Raw genomic sequence first — 14,714 nt, 5'->3', positions numbered from 1 at the left:
CCCCACGAGACCTCACAGTCATCTGTGGCCCAGCCCACCCAATGACAGCAAAACACAGATTCTCTCAAGTTCACATGAAGTATTCTCCAGGATAGGCCATATGTTAGGCCAGAAAACATCCTCAATAAAAAGAATTGAAATCATACAAAGTATGCTCTCCAACCACAAGGGAATAACAGAAGGACATTTGGGAAAGTCACAAATATGTAAGAATTAAACCACACACCCCCAAATAAATAATGAGTCAAGAAGAAATCACAAGAAACATTAGAAAATATTTCAAGGTGAACGAAAATTTTAAAAAAATACCAAAACTTATGGGATGCAGCTAAACCAATGCTTAGAGAAAAAATTATAGTTTCAAATGCTTATATTTAAAAAGAAGAAAGATCTCAAATCAATAAACTCATTATGTAACCCAAAGCAAACAGAAGAAAATAATAGATTAGAGTGAAAATAAATGAAATAGATACTAAGAAAAACAATAGAAAAAAATCAACAAAACCAAAAGTTTGTTCTCTGAAATGATCAACAAGATTGACAAACCTCTAGCTAGACTGACAAAGAAAAAAAGAGAATACTCAAGTTACTAAAATATGGAATAAAAGAGGAAGCATTACTACTAACCTTAAAGAAATAAAAATTATTATAAGGGAATACTAGGAACAATTGTATGGCAACATTTTAGATAATCTAGATAAACTGGACACGTTCCTAGAAAGATATAAATATCAAAACTGATACAAGAGTAAACAGAAAACCTAAACAGACCTATAACAAGTAAAGAGAATTTATTGATAATAAAAACAAAAAACTACATAGTAAAACCAAGGTCCAGATGGCACCTCTTGTGAATTCTAAAGATGTTACTCCATTTTCTTATGGCTTGCATATTTTTTTGATGAGATGAGAAGTTTAATGCAGTTCTTCTCAGTTATCTTTCTCACCCCACGGGGACTCATAAGACCCCCTATTAATGACTTTCCTTCTGCCAAGGGTAGAGGTTTTTGTTTTGTTTTGTGTTCCTTTCCCTCAACTTTGATTTTTTTTTTTTAACCAGTGCTGTATGTTTGCCCTCAAAACACTGGTAAACAGTGCTTGCTGCCCTTCCCACAGAGCTGTAAGGCTTTTTTTTCCATGTGGGAGGATTCTGGCAGGGCTCTGTGCCTTTCTCACATTGGCTACTGTCCCCTTCATCCCAGCCTACATCATGAAGGATCTTTCCCAAGACTGTCATCTCCATACTCTTATCTTTTTTTTGTGAGCATCTGGTGAGGTTCATGAAGAAGAACTTGGACGTTGGTGTGAATGTCTCTGTCTGTGGCTCCCAGGAGTTCTATATGTTCTTTCTAGTTTACACTTGCTATTAGTAATTCTTTATAGACTTACCTGAACTCCTTTTACCAGTGTCTGGTAGAAGCTGCCTTAGGTAAGCAAGTGCTCATGGCCTGTCTTTCTTGGAGGTCCCTGTCTCATCTTAGATTTGGAAATAGGTGGTCACCTTGTAGCCTTAGCTTTCTGAAGAGTTCAAGAAACTTTGAATATTTGCAGCTCACCCTGCATTTTGGTGTGTGTCTGGCTGATGTGGGAAGATGCCCTTTCCATTTTTGTACATTCTAAGCAGAAGCTATCTTTTGCTTAATAATAATAAAAACAACTGCTTTAAGAGATATAGAAATATTTGAACTCTCTGCTAATTCTTGTGTCAATTTTGGTAAGTTGAAACTTTGAAGGAATTTTTCTCTTTTATGTAAGTTGTTGAATGTTTAGGCATACAGTTGTTGATAATATTTTCTATTATTTTGCTGGGAATGGCAGTCTCATGTGTGCAGTCTTTGGACCTCTACTTAGCATCATAAGATGGGTTCAGGCTTGGAACACTTCCTTACCAAGAGATAAAAAGCCCACACAGCCTGTACTGGGCTTTTAACCTTGTGTGGGAATATCCATCCCTCTTTCAGGCTTCCAGAATGCTCCTTTGTCTTTGCCTGAAGCATGTGCATCATATGGCACCGGCCAACCCCACTGTTATGTCTGTCCCCTGAGGGGAGGGGACAGGGTCTGTTTTGGTACAAGGTGTATGTGGGCAAACTGCTTTGCATTGGCCACTGGGAGAGACCCACGGGCCACAGATGGACCCACACCCACTGCTGCGGCTGATCTGACACCAAGGTGCAATAGGCAGAATGCTTAGAGTTCTCCCCTAGGATTGGTAACTAGTGCATAGTACTATATCTCTTGGTATCAATAACTGGTGCACAGGAATCTGCTCTGACAATTATAATGTCTGTAGGCTCTGTAGTGCTAACCCCTCTTTCATTCCTTCTACATACTTGGACTTACCTTGCCCTTATTTTTTTCTTAAAGGGGAATTTTAAGTCATAGATTTATACATTTCTCCTTTTCTAAAATAAACATTTGGATATAAATGTCTAAGTGATTCTTCTGCTGGATCCCACAAAATTTGACATATTCTTTATATTCAATTTGAAATGTTTTCTAGTTACCCTTATCATTTGTTCTTTGATACATACACAATCTAGAGTTATATTCCTTAATTTCCAAGTATTTGGAAATTTCCTAAACATCTTATTATTATTAATTTCTAATCTAATCCTTTTGTGGTGAGAAACATTCTTTGTAAAATTTAAATGTTTTTAAGTACATCAATAATTGTTTTATGGCCTAGTATGTGATCTATTTTGATGAATGGATCATATGTACTTTAAAAGAAGGGTGTGTTCTGCAATTGTTTTATGTTGTATTTTATAAATATCAATTTAGTCAACATGGTGAAAGGGTTGTTTAGATCATCCATGTCTTCACTATTTGTGTCCTACTGTTTTATCAATTGCTGAGAGAATAATGTAAAAATCTTCTATACTATGATTCTGAAACTATTTCTCCATCAATTCAATTAGCACATGAACATGTTAATAATTTGTATGTCATTTTTAAATGAATTAGCTGTTTTCCTTATGCAACATCCCACTTTCTATCTGATAATACTCTATTTTATCTGAGACTAAATTGCCACTCCAGCCTTCTTACCCTTGATATTTTCATAGTTTATGTTTTTCCATCCATTTACCTTCAAACTCTGTCTTAATCTTTTAAATGCTTTCCTTATAATTTATGGTCTAGTTAATTTTATTGTGCCAATTTATTTCCTAGCTTTGATAATTCACAATTATGGATGATGTCATCATTGGAGTAGGCTGAGTGATGGGTACACAAGACCTCTCTGTACCAGTTTTGCAATTTATTGGGAGTTCATAACTATTTCAAAAGAAAAAAATTGCTTGGAGAAATGTTTCTTTAGAGACAACACATAGTTTTGTCTTCCTGATTAATCCACCTAATCATTAATGCTGCCTTTAATGAGATTGTTTGGTCCATTAACATTTTTACATAACTAATGAATTGTTAGATTTTTGTCAATCAATTTATTATTTTTGGTGTGTTCATTCTCTCTGATTTTATTCCTCTGTTCCCCCTTTCTTGTCTTCTTCAAATTATTTAAATGTTTGTGTCAAGAATTCCATTTTAATTTATGTATTCTCTTCAGAGCTAGCACTCTTTGTATTGCAATTACTGTTTTCATAGGGGATGTCAATATACATCTGTAACTTTTTTTTTTTTCTTTTCAGGCTAACTCACCTCTGTCACTATATTTTTTAGCTCATAATCACAATATTAAATAGATGGCATTTAAATTGTGTAAGGTTTGCAATATGCTTTGCTACATATCAGCTACTATTGTAAGCTTCACAACGATCTTTTATACCTATTAGGGTTGGTAGTAATCTACTTTATTTGAAATTTAGAAATCTTGTAACTTTGTAGGTAGAAATATTTTTCCCCACTCCCATTGTTCTTTATGCTATATTTTTAGTGTGTATTACATGTACGTACATTATAAACCCACAATGCAATGTTAGTTTTTCTTTAAGAAGTCATATAAATTTCAAATAAATTAAAAGACAAAGTATTTTTTATCTTTACTCAGATATTTATCATTTCTATTTGAAAATCTGTTTCTTTCTGGCATTTCCCTTCAGCCTCAGAATTTTCTTGAATCTAAAATGTCTTTATTCTATCTTCCTTTTTGAAGGAGATTTTTCCTGCATGTTGAATTTGTGGCTGGCAGTTTTCTGTTTGTTCCATCGTTGTTGTTTTCCTTTAGCACTTTAAAAGTATTGCCCCACTGTCATCGGACCTCTGGTTTCTAATGTGAAATCATTGGTGCCTCAGTTGTTTCCCTGAACTGAATGTGTTACTTTACTCTGGATGCTTTCAAGATGTTCTCCCTTTTGAGAATTTCAGAAGTTTGAGTATGATGTGTCTAACCATGGTATTTATGCTTTTTGCAGGTTACTGAGCTTCCTGGTTTTGTAAATTTGTCTTTTTCACCAAATTTCCGAGTTTTCAGCCACTATTTCCTTGAATTACTTTTTACCCCGTATCTTCCTGGAAATGCAATTGCATCTTTACTACAGCTTTTGATATTGTCCCACAGGCCCTTGAATGCCTATTGTTTTCAAGCTTTTGTCTCTTTGATCTTCAGATGGCATAATTTTTATTGATTCGCTGGCTCTTTATCCTGTCATATTCACTATTCTATCAAATCTATTCAGTTAATTTTTTCAGATATTATATTTCTTAGTTTCACTATTTCTTTACATTTTCTATTTTTATGATATGATTTCCCATTTAAAAAATTTATTTTGAGTATATTTCCTTTACCACTTGGAGATGTTACAATGGATGTATTAAAGTGCTTGTTTGATCATTTCAACATCTAAGTTATGTCCTGGACACTATAAATGTTATGCTGAGAATCTGGATTATGTTATGCTCTCTGAAGAATTTAGTTTTTTGCTTTTTAACAGGAAAGTAACTGTTAAACTCAAATTGCAAATACTATCTTGTCTGTGATGGGCAGCAACTCAAAACTCAAATTGTAAATACTATCTTGTCTGTGATGGGCAGCAACTCAGATCTCAGTTTCATTTTTTGTTTTTTGTTTTTAACCTAAAATAGGCTGCTCTGAGTTAGCCCTGTGCATGTGTGGATCAGGGGTTAGCAAGAGTCATGGCAGAGTTCACACATATAACCTGGCTCCCCTTCTCTGGCTTTTCAATTTCCAGTATTTTCCAGCAGTTATGACTAACTTTGATTCTGCCCTTGTGTCCTAAGTTTAGCAAGATGCTGGATTATTTTTACGTATTTATTTTTGGAGCTTTAACTTCTCTACACCACACTGCAATCAGAGGACTCATTCTGTGCATTTTTCCAAGTTTTGGCTTTTCTCCAAAACATGTCTGCCTCTATTTCAACTTTCATATCATTCAGGTAGGGTTTTTTTTGTTTTTTTTTCCTCCAGAGTTTCACTTGTTATCAATGGAAAAGATCATCTGTTAGGAGCTCTCCTCACTTTATTAGAAATGGAACTCCTCATTTGATTTTTTTCATATTTCTTCCTTTATTAATTGCTGTTTCATGTCTTTAGTCCATTTTTCTACAGAAATGTTTATTCTTCTCTTAATGATTTATAAAACCCTTTATATATCATTTGATTTTTAATCTTTCAGATAACTCCCCTACTTAAAACTCTTCGATGACTTTCCTTTGATTTTAGGATAAAATTCAGATTTCTTAGTAACATATAAATACACATTGTATTTATTGTCCAACACATATTTGTTGAATGAATACTATCCCCATAAAATATAAAATATGGGCATACATAATATTATTATCCTTAATAATAATACCATACATATATAAAAACTTTGAACATTCAATAACAATTCTCATATTAATTGCTTCATGGATTCCTCTAACTGGACAGCTATCAATTAATAAGTCAAATACATATATTTTGAGCTCCAACTGTTACAAAGCACTGTTGTAAGGAATGAATGGAAAGAAAGAGATGAGAAGATAGTTATTTTCCTTTACGGAGTTTACAATATATATGGGGAGATAAAATTTTTTCAGAGAGTATAATTTTTTTAAAAAACAAATATACCAGGTGCCAATCAATAATGGCTGAGTGAGTCTTATAAAAGTAAGTTGCATGTAAACTCTTAGATAAGAAGAAAATCTTTTTCTTAATGTTTGCTGCCATCATTCTTCTTGCTCAAATTTTCTCAGGTAAGAGGGAAATCCTTATAGATGTATGGATGGCAGTCTGTTCAGGATCTGTCTTTTGAGAAGAAAGCTCAGCTTTTAGAAAAGTACATGACTCAGCCCTATGTCCTTAAAAGGTCCCAGAACAAACCAGTTACAGGAAAACTTTTCCTAAGCTTAGACACAAATCAATGGGACCACACTGATCCAGACCATCTCCAACCAGAAGTGTATCTAGTTAATTTCCCTAAAAGCTCTACAAAGAGGTTCAGACTTCTCTTTACATTTAGATCTCTTTCCTCCTTCTGTAATCTTTGACCTAGCTGCAATCTATGACAAAGTGATTGCTTTAAAATGAGAGAAAATGTCAGAGGCAAACCCCAAACACTCTTGTTAATTTAGAGAAATATAGCCTTTATAGTCTTAGTGAAACTAAACTTATGATAACAAGTCCTTAATAGTCTGTTTTTTCATGTCTCACTAGTTGCTGCAAACCTCCTAACCTTGGATTATCTGGGACTTTCTTTCTGGCTCTTACACACTGATGGAAAATTATATCACTTAAAACACTAACATCTTGATTAGTTTGCTTTTAAGTCCTTGAGTCCTTTGAAATAGGTTCTCTTTGCTCAATACAGCCAAGACTTCATCCCTAATAAACTTTTATGTCCATTCCCTCCTCAACTATCCTTCATTCTTTCTGTTATGAAGCCTTTCCTCATGGAGTTCTCCATGCACCATGAAGCATCCTATTTCTTCTTCATGGTTGCTGAACTTCTACACGTATTTATTGCACAATCTGGCCTCAGTAGAGCTAGCTAACCAATAGCTATTGAATGTGTGCTTACCACTTACGAGAAATTTTTCTAGGAATTATAACAAAAGGAGGTAAAGTGGAGGTGAACATTAGAGCATGGTCTTTGTTTTTAATTTACTTACAGTTTATTAGTCTATTATTTCTGTGTTGGTCAAAAATGGGTTGCCCATAAAAATAAATAAGCATGCAATAAATTTTAAAAGTATAAAGTGAATGGATGAAACAGGAAGATGCACAAATTATCTATGATACAAAACAGTTCTCATAAGTGCCGTAAAGATGAAGCGTACGAGAGAAGCCATTGAAGTAGAAGCTTGTTTCTAACTGGTGGCAGCGGTGGGGGGGTGACGGGTGGTCAGGAGCGGCTTCCTGGGAGGTGGTTATTTGCATTGCACTTTTGAAAACAGGCAGGACTAGAAACAAAGAACAGAGCCGAGGAACACTGCCCTCCTGTTTGAAAGCCCCTCTTGTAAAGTCAGTTACTTAACTTCTGCCTTCAGTCTCTTTCCCGGTCAGGGGTGGAGGTGTCAGCCAATGGATCCAGGCTAAGGAAACACATTTCAAGCTGTCCTCTCCATCTCCTTCCATCAGGACTCCAGCTGCTTCAAATCAATTGCAGAAGGAGATGCGTAAGAGCTCCTTGTCCCCAAAACTCAGCTCAGACACATTTGGTTCTCAATAAGGAGCACAGTTTGGGCACAAATTAGGACCATCACGACAATCACATAGAATCTCAGCATCCGAAGTGAGTTTAATGATCAATAAAAGAGGTGATGAGCACAGACTGTCATGCCAAAATATTTGAGGCTGATCTCAGTTCCAATCCTCATAAGATTTATGAACTCTGCGTTTCAGTTTGTTTCCTATAAATGGAAATAATAATAGGGCTTTTTTTAAAGATCAAGACATTTATTATAGTTATTAGAGTAGAGGCTAACTGGTTTTAATTAAAATAAAACAAAACAAAACAAAAAAACCTTAAACTAGAGTAACAGAAAAAAGAATTTATTTCTCTCTCCTGTAGAAGTCCCAAAATAGGTAAGTTGAGTAGGTTGGGTAGAAGGCTCTTTTCCATCAAGTAAGTCATGCTGGGACCAGGGAGGAAAGTCAACCTTGCCATCCTAAACATGTGACTATGTCATTGATTCTAAGATGCTCTAAAAGGAAGGGATAAAAATTGAGTAAAAGACATGATTTAGAAGATTATATAGAACTTTGTTATAAAGCAGAAACTAACACACCATTGTAAAGCAATTATACTCCAATAAAGATGTTAAAAAAAAAAATGAACACTTTAAAGAGGAAAAAAAAAAAAGATTACATAGAAACAGCTCACATCTCTCCAGTCCTATTTTATTGGTCCAAACGCATTCATTTGGCCATACGGAAACAGAAAGCCAGAAACAGTTGTCTTTAGCTAAGGAACCATGTGGCCAGCTAAAACTCAGAGGTTCTTTTACTAAAAGACTGAAGGGGAAAATGACCTCTTGGGGACAGTCTCTCTTTATATAAGCTGCTTAAACAGTGCCAGGCATTGACAGACTTAACTATTATTATTGTTTTGTTCTTGTTGTTTTTATCATTATTATTGTTATTCTCTGCCCCAATTCAATGTGAACATATAGCATGTCAATTGACTGCCCTGATGCCTGATGAATTTCAGTGATCTATAACTCACAATATCCCACATTCAACTTTGGACTACTGAAAATGTTTCCCTTTACTTTAAGCAGAAATCTAAGTTCTTGTGATTTTTTTCTATTGGTTAGTCCTACCTTGGGCATTAACAAGCCTGCAACATGGTAATGTCTGAGATGTATGACAGCTAATATGCACGCTTCCCCCCAGAATTGTTCTTTCCAAGAATAAGCATTACGCCCTTTGAGAATAACTGTCAGTTCTTTCAGTTATTTCTCCAAAGAATATATATCACCATTTTTTTTCAATCATTCCTCTCTTGAAACATTTTACTCCCTTCAGCTTGGTCTCTTTGTTCTGAATGAACGCACATTGCCTAGGCCGCCCTAACGTTGCTGCAGAGCTAAAGACAGTATTCCTTTGATGTTATTTACAGAGCAGGCTAGTGCCATGTTTCTTTTCATCTTTATACCAAAATCATGAAATTCCACAACCATACGCCAAAGCATATGGTCTGTCGCTGACCTGCCGATAATATAAATAGCACAATCTTTGCCTTGTGTTATTTATCAGAGACTATTATTTTGGAGACAAGAAAAAAATCATTTATTGGAAAAGATTGTTTATTGGAATTAGAACGTATATTGTCTCCTCCGAGGAAGAAACATTCTGTTTCTATATGTCCAACAAAGATTATAGCTGAGGGAACTCTTTTTTGTTTTTCCTAGTTGAATACAAAGGAAGGACACTGTATATACTGAACCAGGGATCTGAGTTCAGACATAGCTGTTCAGGTCACAGCTGCCTTATCTGATATCTAGATTCACACTCTATGCCTCCATGAAATTCGGTAACAGGGAATTCTAAGTTGGTCTGGACGGTGAAAGTTTGCCTTCCAGTAATTAAGTACTGGGTAACTGAAGACAAATTGCTTCCTTCACTTTCCAGCCAGAGGAGGACTTCGAAGACAACTAAGCTGTCTGAAAATGGAAGGTCGCTGTGAAGTCGAATGCCTTTCCTTTGAAAATAAGATCGGGGGCTGCAGAGCTGAATTGACACCATTTTACTGCAAAAAAAGAATTAAGAATTAAAAGCTAAGCAGCAGCTACACAAATGAAAGAGGTGACGATACTCTGGCTGTGACCTCAGTGCAGCGAACCTCTCTGTACTTTCTCTCCTTAACCTCCACAGTCTGGATTCTCCGAAGTGGTCGGTCCAGTTTCTGGTGCTGCAGGAAATACCCTTTCTAGGCGATGAGCTTCTGGAGGGGAAGGCTCTATGTCTTGTTTGCTCTGCATCCCCCGTTCCTCGTATAGGGGCTATTAATTACTTTATTGATGGATAAAGTGAGTGAATTAATAAATAAAACAGTGGAATGGAAAGGCTGGAGTGCCAGTCTGTTGAGCTGAGTTCTAATGTTATAGTCCTGGCTTCCAGCAGACGTGTGACCTGGGGCCGTCTCTACCAAGATTCTGCTGTCTGTAATGTGAGGAGATCCAACTGTGTAGTAAGTGGACCCCTTGCTGGACACCAGTTGTGGCCTCCTCGGCAGTACCACTGTCACACACTCCTCCACTCTCTCCTTTACAGGTAGGAATTGTTTAGAATGTCTCCCATTTCCTGTCTGATCCTAATCATTCTTTGTCTCTAAAACTCCTCTGCTTAATGCTCTCCAAGAGTTAGTGATGCTAAGATACTGGCAAGAGAGAGTCATGACAAAGCTCTGTGGACCCAGGCAAAGGGAAGCGATAGGCTTACTATGAGTCTAAGAAAACTAACCCAGTACTAACCATCTTCAGGGCTTGACTCTTTCTCTACAGCCTTATTGCAAACCTTGGCTCTCTTCCTTCCCTTTCAACCCCTGCTCTTCTAAAATAGAACCTACACACAGGGATTCAAGCTGACCCCAAAACTAAGAGTGCCCTTCTACATTCAGGGAAGGATCAGGAACTAGAGGTATTAACCATTCTGCCCAGACATGCCTCACAGCTTACATGAGACTCCCTGCTTCTGGTCGAGGAATGGCTAGAAACATCAAAAGAGAACAGGCCAATATCCAAAACTCCTGGCCAAGCATGTGCAAGGAGGAATAAGTAATATCACTGCACGTGAAATAGGGCATTTGTTCGTCTTTCTGAGGAACACATATCTGCTCCACCTCCTCGGTTCAGGGAGTTTGCTGGGCTATGCCTGATTTTCCCCTCTAAATCCATCCTAGAATCTCTCTCTGGACAGCAAGCTGGGGCAATTTCAAGGCATCCTTGGTCCACCAGAACCAACATGAAGTTTTCTAAGTACACTTGGCAGCCCAGGTGCCACTCCTGTCTTCTTGGAAATGGTGGAGAAAGAGTGACCCACTGCTCAAGTGTCCTCAGGATTTCCTATCTCAGCTCAGAACCTGAGCACCAACATTGCCAAAAACTGCGATGCCACCAGGATTCCAGTGACCTGACTCAGCCTCTAATGAAATCACAAGCCCCCTCGCAGGCCCACATCACTCTCGTGGCAAGCTGGAAGACACAGGGAGTATGTCCTTGGATGGCCATTATCACCAAGATATTTTCTATGTCTATTTGGGGGCCAAGGAACAGCTCTTGCCTTCCTGAAGAGGTTGGAGAAAAAGTTACTGCCTGCCCGAGTATCCTTAGAATTTTCTACCTCAACCCAGAGCTGAGGAGCCACCACTGGGCATTTTAGGCATCCCGAGTCCCTGGAAATGTTTAAAGTCCCCTTCTTGTTCCAGGAAAGGCTGGTGCTGCACTGGAATGCACACGATGGCAACCACCCATGCACCCCAGGGACCTCTGCATTATCTAGGTCCTCCAAGAAGCAGAGAAAGACTCCTGTGCTATCTCTTGTCTCCCCTTGCTGGTCTGGGGGAGACAAGGGATGCCTCAGCCCAATCCCTGATATGCTAGTGATGATATCTGGCCCTCCAGGAGTCTGATGGCAGAGACGGCAGAAGGACAACCAAATGCTGAGGGCTGAGCAAATGCTGGGACACTCAGTGTACGTGGTAGGCGTGGCTTCTGAACACTGGGTGTGGATCTGGCTCCTGCCTTCTCATCATGGACCCAGGTCCAACACCCAGCTGGCCGAACTTCTGAAATCCCATGGGTGTCGTGTGGTTGGCAGGCCCCAATCGGGGTTCTTCTTCCTCCATTCCTTAGGCCTCCCCTCCAGGAATGGGCACCTATGTTCCCAAGTTCAGCCACGCCTTTGACCTGGTTGGTTTTCTATGCCATCAGGCCGCTTGTTTTTGCCTTATGGAATAATTTCCTTTGTGAAACTCTAGGAGTCTAGGTCTAAAATACCCCATGAGGACTAGGTATGGGTACCTAGTCATCTACTCTGGGGGGTCAGTACTCTAATCCCCCATCTCCTTGGGTGTGTTATTATCATTAGTGTTAATGTCAGTGTGATCAGCATCCTACCACTACTGCTGTTTTCATCACCACTTATTATGTGTCTCATTATGGATTATTTCGGTGGTGGTTGTATAACACTGAATACAGTTACTCAAGATGAGGGTTCCATTTACTGGAGAGCATTACTGATGTTTCCCCAAAGACTGCCGTTTGCACTGAGGTGGCATTTCCCCAGCTTTACCACTTGGTCTCCCCTCGTGGGACTAGCCTCCTGAAATGTTCCTTGTCCCCGTGAGGCAGGGGGCCCAGTGGAGGCTGTCCCCAGGTTGGCTGGGCCTCTAGAAATTGCACAAGTTCCCTCCAGGGACCAGCACTGTCTCGTACAGACCGGGAAGACCCAGGAAGCCTCCCTGGCTCACCAGGGCCACCTCAAATTTCTAATTCCACTAGGGTTGGCACTGCTCTTGCCAACCCAGAAAGGCTGGGAGACGTGTTACCGATTGCCTGAGAATCCTCAGAATTTTCTACCATAGCTCAGAGCCCAGGATCCACCACTGCCAAAAATAGAGGCACAGCGAGGGAGCCCTGGGCTCACCTGGGCCTCTATAAACACTCACTGTCCCCTTATTGGCCCAAGACATGCTGGTGCTGCACTGCAAGGCACGGAGACGTGCCAGCCTGAGCGTCCGCACCACCCTCTGTCCTCCAGGAAGCCTACGAAATGCTTGTGCGGGCCAGTGACGCCCCCTACTGGTCAGGAGCACCATGCACGACTCCCCTTGCACCTTCTCTAGTGGAATGCAAACCCAGGTGTCTGGACTTCCCCAGGCCTGGGGAGAACAGACGGCACAAGGTCAGCCAGGAGGTGCTGGCTGCAGTATGGTGGAGGCTTAACGGATGCTTATGGATGCTGTCGTATCATTCAAATCAGTGTGTGTGTGTGTGTGTGTGTGTGTGTGTTTTAATGCAGAAGTAAACAGAGGAAGAAAATGTTGGACACCAAAATTTCCACAGGTTGACCTACATATATATATATATGTTGGATTTACTGTAGCGTTTTCCTTTATAGCTCATGTGCGTATACATTATTTGCATCCTACCTAAGATTCTGCGAAACTTAGGAAATCACTTCAAAGTCTAAAATCAATTCAACTTAAAATCAATTTAAAATCCTTCAGGATTCCCAGGGAGTCGGGCAGTGGGCGGGGCTTCCCCACCTCTTCCCCCCATATGAGCCCCAAGGTGTTCACTGTTGCCCTGCCTAAGAGAATGTTAGCTTCTAGAAGTTAAATCCACTTGAGTCCATATATCTAATATTAAAAACAAACAAACTTAAAAGTTGAAGAAACTTGTATTAGTCACAGGAAAACCAGATGGGTTTTTCTATGGAAATAATCTTTTGAGAAATTGCTGCAGCATGAATAGCTGGAAATCAGTCTTGCCAAATTCCCTCCAGCGTGAACTTCAGAATTTTCAAAGAAAATAGAAGAGATTTTAACTCACATATTTCACATTAAAAATATTAAGGGTATAAGTGAGGCAACTGAAATTTGAAAATACAGTTTTACTATGCTTTCTGATGTTCACATGAGAGAATAGATATTCCAGTCAAAGGTATCTGGGAGTAATAAAAATGGATTTTTCACTTGTTAAAAGCAAAATCCACGTATCTCCTAAAAAGCACACTTTTTACAAGCCTCATTATCCATACTTGACACAAAACATTCAGAAATAGAAAATGAGGGGACTTCCCTAGTGGCGCAGTGGTTAAGAATCCGCCTGCCAACGCAGGGTACATGGGTTCGAGCCCTGGTCCGGGAAGATCCCACATGCCGCGGAGCAACTAAGCCCGGGTGCCACAACTACTGAGCCTGCGCTCTAGAGCCCGTGAGCCACAACTCCTGAAGCCTTCGTGCCACAACTACTGAAACCCGCGCGCCTAGAGCCCGTGCTCCGCAACAAGAGAAGCCACCGCAATGAGAAGCACGCGCAGTGCAACGAAGAGTAGCCCCCGCCCGCCCCAGCTAGAGAAAGCCCGCGCACAGCAACGAAGACCCAGTGCAGCCAAAAATTTTAAAAAAAAGGAAATAGAAAACGAAAACATAGATTAAAATATCTCATTTTGGGACTTCCCTGGTGGTCCAGTGGTAAAGACTCTGCCTTCCAATGCAGGGGACGCCACAACTACTGAGCTCGCGTGCCTCAACTAGAGAGCCCACGCCGCAATGAATGGTCCCGCAGGCTGCAACTAAGACCCAACACAGCCAAAAATAACAATAAATAAATAAAATATTTAAAATAAAAGATCTCATTTTTTCAAATTAAAAATACTTTCAAAACAATAAATAAATACTTTCAGGTAACTGCGGTAATAAAGAGAACTCTGAAATTACAATATATTAAGACAATAAGGACTTAAGCAATGTGTAGGATGTCATTCACATGTCTCAAAGGTATCACAGGACTCACAGGACACGCTCCCAAAAGGGATTTTTGACTTAAATCATCTTCTATTTTTTGAGAAGGAAAGATCTCCGCATTCAGCACAAGTGGCCTCCCAACTCTAAGCTCTTACCTTAAAGCACCGTCAACATCTAACTTGAAGAAAGGTGTGCGCTGCGCCCCCCGCCAGACGCGGGACTCCCTCCCGCCCACGCGGAGAGTCAGCGTCCGTGCGCGGCGGTACCCACCGACCGGAAACGCCCTGGGGGCGGGGCGGAGGGCGCAGGTCACGGCCCCACGCAAGCCCCTCCTCC

General features: G+C 39.7%; 1 long non-coding RNA gene across 2 annotated transcripts in view; it reads right to left on the bottom strand.

Moving 5' to 3' along the window:
- Window positions 1-14,708, bottom strand: part of LOC309619440 — a 64,368-nt gene extending 49,660 nt beyond the window's left edge. Inside the window, exon 1 of one of the 2 annotated variants that reach the window (XR_014238961.1) lies at window positions 14,534-14,708. This is a non-coding gene — a long non-coding RNA (uncharacterized lncRNA). The remainder of the gene's footprint in view (window positions 1-14,533) is intronic. The other variant, XR_014238962.1, reaches the window with a different exon arrangement.
- Between the last annotated feature and the right edge of the window lie 6 nt (window positions 14,709-14,714).

Source organism: Balaenoptera borealis (assembly GCF_965194805.1).
Source record: "Balaenoptera borealis genome assembly, chromosome: 21".
Taxonomy (NCBI): domain Eukaryota; kingdom Metazoa; phylum Chordata; class Mammalia; order Artiodactyla; family Balaenopteridae; genus Balaenoptera; species Balaenoptera borealis.
The sequence above is the reverse complement of the archived record's forward strand: the minus strand, read 5'-3'. Positions and strand labels throughout refer to the sequence as shown.